Below are 4333 nucleotides of genomic sequence, written 5' to 3' on the forward strand. Positions count from 1 at the left end.
ATAGGCGTCCTTAACCGTGAGAGCATTTAGCTTACGAGCGTCCAGACACAAACGGTTCTTCTCGCCCCTACGGACGAGAGTAACCGGATGGCTCCAAGGACTCTCGCTTCATAAAGTCTACGCCTAAGAATAGACTCCTACTTAGCGTTGGTACTAAATATAAGGTAATTTCATTTGAATAATTATTAAAGTTGATCATAGCTTTTACCCGTCCGACAATTTTATGTAAACTTCCATCGGCCGTTTTAACGTAGGATAGAAATTTTAGAACTGGGAGACCCGTACTCTCCACTAACTCCATACAACCTTTACCCAGACAGGAATTGGTAGCACCACTGTCCAATAAACCATTAACCTCGTGTCCATTAATAGGAATTTTTCATTATATTCTAGTATCATTTCCTTTATACAAACTTGTTGACATTATTTCATGTTTTATTCTTTTCCTGATTTTGTAACGCTGTCTAGCTTTCTTTATCTTGTTCGAGACCTTCCCGAAGATTCTTAATTTAGCTTCATTATATTCATGAATTCTTTGATGTAATTGTTTAATTACATGAACTTTCGACTTCTCAGCTTCAGGAGTTAAACGCTCGGAATTAACTAGAATTCGGGTAGGTCTGGACGGAGTATTATCCGGGATTAGGGTTGGTTTGAATGAGTCCCCCCCGTTTGGGACTCGTTCCCCTTCAGGTTTCCCTGACATTTAGGGCATTTAGGCGTGACTACATTGTCTCTACCTCATCCAAAACAAAATATGCGTCTATTGGGTGATGGGCAATCCATGAAGTTATGGCCTGGTTGCTTGCAATTCCAGCATATATACCGGCTGCTAGTGGCTAAGGCGTCTACTTCGGGGATAGGTGTAAGCTCTTCATCTCCAAACTGGAGTTCGTGTACGCGAGCTGGGACGGAATGTCTAGCTTGAAAAGTCTGCCTTTGGGTGGTAATTAAGTTTTCGGCTCGTTTTGCCTGCTGGCAGAACTCATTCAGATTAGAAGTGGTCACAGAAAATAGTAAGTGCGACATTGACGGTTTTAAGTTACTTTTCATAATTTCCACCAAGTCTCGCTCAGAATATGGATTTCGCTGCTGGTTCCTTAGCTTTATCACAGCATTGTAGAAACTTTCGAAGCTTTCCATCGGTAGTTGGCGACGATCCATTATTTGTTTCTGCAGTTGGAACTCGCTCTCGTACCGTCTGAACTGCGTAAGAAATGCTCCCACCAACACTTCCCAGGAGTGTATTGGCCTTAATTTGCGGAGGTTCCAGTACCAATCTAAGGCCTGGCCTTCCAACAACGAATGGAAACTTCGTAAAATTACATTGAAGCTACAATTATAATCCTGACTCAAGACATCAATACGGAATCCTCTGCACTCATTGATTTGAATGTGCCATCAAATTTTATTCCCCACTTTGATAAATCCACCTTCCGGGCGATGGAAAAAGAACCTTTTGTGGGCCAGCTTGGGGCTTGCGACGACTGTGGTGGTGGCAAAACTGGATTGAAGTTTGGCGGATGTGTATAAGCAGCTCGTGGTGGCAACGGCTGAAAAGCGTCTGGTTGCTGATTATTAAGCACAGGTATATTTAAATAAATTGTGGTTGAACATTTGTCGCTAAATTGTTATTTTGTTGTAGGACAGGTGGTTGCGGTTCGGCAGGCTGTTTAGGTGATGCTTGGGATAACGCTCGAGTCATGGATTGCGCAATCTCTTGTTGCATATCGCTACGCAAGAACTGCATTTGCCTTTGCAATTCCTCGCGCATAAAATTAACCACCTCGGTCGCATGCAAATTCCATAAAAAATTAAAACACTCAGATCATTTCATAATAATTCAAAACTAATTATAAATGTTATTAAAAGAAATATTTCATGTTAATAAATGATGTTCTAATTTTTAAGAGTAGTATAAATATAACTACAAAAATAATACTTTTACATTTGTGGATTATAATTTTATGTTTTCTCATAAATTCTTAATTATATCTTTTAAAATAATCGCCAAATTGGCTACAATATGAATATCGAGTAATTGGTTTTATTTGAAGTTCTTGCATATCTGAGCTTAATCGAGAAAAGACGCTTAAGTTTTATTATCCGATCTTTCTTTTTTTGTTGTAATTCCAAAGAGATAAGTAGTTTTCAGCCAATATCTCATCAATATTATGAAATCAATAAGAAATTATATCATCAGCCAATAAAAAAATAAAAACCCTCTATATTACATGTACATCATTTTAACCGGCATATTTTTGAAAACACCACATAACCTTAAAATTTATCAAAATATCACTTATATCATTATTGATTCATCATAACCCCAAATGAATACACAACAATTCACAAATCGTAATTACAATTCTAACTACTCCTATCCATCTAAATAATTTTACGCAAAAACCATATCATTAGGAGTTATCTACGATTTTTTTAATATTAAATGTGCTAAATAGTTTTCCACAACTGTAACATTTTATTTTATGAATGAATGCATACCAATAAGGAGACAACAAATTTTATGTAAGTAAACATAAAACTTAAATTAATGTTAAGAGATTTTCTCTTACGATTTGATTTAAAATTTTGTCATTTTACATCTGTAAATAATTATATTTTATTCTTTGTTCATACATTTAACATTAGTTTAGTTCTGTAATAAAACATAACTAACAGATGTAATGTGCTACTGTTAAGTGTATGAATAAAATAATAATCATTAACTAATTTTAATGTTAATTAAATTGCACATAACTATAATGTTAATTTAAATATTAATTTTTAAGTTTATGGCATGATATATACAATTTGGTATACCTCCTGTTTGATAAATATTTGCTAATGTGAATTTTTCCAAGTTGCAGTCTACTGGATATTTTAAGCTCAAATTATCAGCCGAGTAAAAAAACGGGTATTGAATGGTAACATTTAAACATGAAAAGTCCTGAGTGAGAATAATTTAATTTGGGAATGCTGACAAGTAACTTTAAAATACGGATGAATTAGTGAATTTTAGTTAGGTTTGTTTTGTTAAATTACTTTTTTGAAGACTTTGAAAGATTATTTTCTTTTTTGTTTGTGTAGTGTGTGAAGGTAAAGTTTGCTCAAGAATCCTCCCCATCAAACTCAATTATTTAAAACACAGAAAATTTTCTAATATAAAATGATTTATTATATATAATTTGTATTTATTTATGTTGTGTTCGTTAATATAAATTATTTGGTTATGCCATGTGTTATGCTATGTGTTATACTCTTAAACTACAACTCTATTAACAGGGTTGTATTAAAATTTAATGCATGTCAACTGTGCGATTATCTAAGTATGTGTGTGTCTGTGTCGATGATCTGTGTGTATAAAAGTCAGTCTCAAACCTTCAACAAAGATCAAAAAAATCTTGTGTGATCAGTAAGAGTGAACAGAACTCAAAAATAATAAGTGTGAAAAGTGCGAATATAGTGTTGAAAGGTACAAGTGATATTGTGGAAAACAATACTTGAGAATTTGAGAAGCCTGATTAATATAGTAGTCAGCTTAAATAAGCCTATCGTTGATAGTGAAGAAAGTTGCTGATGCTTGTAATGCAGCTGGGTCGAGTAATGCTGCGAAGAAGAAAACTTCGACAGGTGCGAAGCCGAAGAAGAAAGTTGCCACTTCAGAGAAGGTAACTGAGAAGGCCGTCCAAAGGAAAGAGGGTAAGTCTGTACCAGTTTTGACTACGTATGGAATAGATGTTAAGAATATGATTAATAATATAGATGGTAAATTAGGACATAAGAACTATTATATGAAAATTTTGGGTAAGAATGTTGCAAACATAGGGGTTTGCACTCTTGATGACTTTGGAAAGGTAAAAGGTCTACTCGAAGAGGAGAAGGTGGACTTTTATACTTATACCCCTAAGGGTCAGCGCCCTCTTTCAGTTGTTATTGAGTTACTTCCGTGCTCATTTGAGCCGAAGGAGATAACGGATTATCTGGGTGGTCTCCAGATAAATGTTAGGGTCATTAGCGTTAATAGATTAGGCAATGACAAATGGGTATTGAAGATGACTAGGGACTCTGACGTTAGGAAGTTCTATGAAATACGCTACATTTTGCGGTGTATATATTCGAAAGTTTGACAGTAAGGGTGTCACGCAATGTTTTAATTGCCAGCGCTACGGTCATGTTTCATCTAATTGCCACATGCCATACAGGTGTGTGAAATGTGCGGGGTCTCATGGCCCGGGCAAACGTCTGGTACCGCGCAAGGGCGATAATAACCAGGAGACATTGAGCACTGATCCTATCACTGGACAGGTAACTAAAACAGTCGGTTTGCCAG

General features: G+C 35.7%; 1 protein-coding gene and 1 long non-coding RNA gene across 2 annotated transcripts in view; one reads left to right on the forward strand and one right to left on the reverse strand.

The window, feature by feature from the left end:
* Positions 1–4333, reverse strand: part of LOC111690106 (thyroid transcription factor 1-like) — a 250405-nt gene that overhangs the window by 160243 nt on the left and 85829 nt on the right. The gene's annotated exons all lie outside the window — the stretch shown is intronic.
* LOC124419425 lies at positions 7–2007 on the forward strand. The gene is made up of 3 exons (XR_006940581.1): positions 7–164; positions 469–1588; positions 1651–2007. It is a non-coding gene; the product is annotated as an uncharacterized LOC124419425 (long non-coding RNA).

Source organism: Lucilia cuprina, chromosome 4, assembly GCF_022045245.1.
Source record: "Lucilia cuprina isolate Lc7/37 chromosome 4, ASM2204524v1, whole genome shotgun sequence".
In the NCBI taxonomy this organism is placed as follows: Eukaryota; Metazoa; Arthropoda; class Insecta; order Diptera; family Calliphoridae; genus Lucilia; species Lucilia cuprina.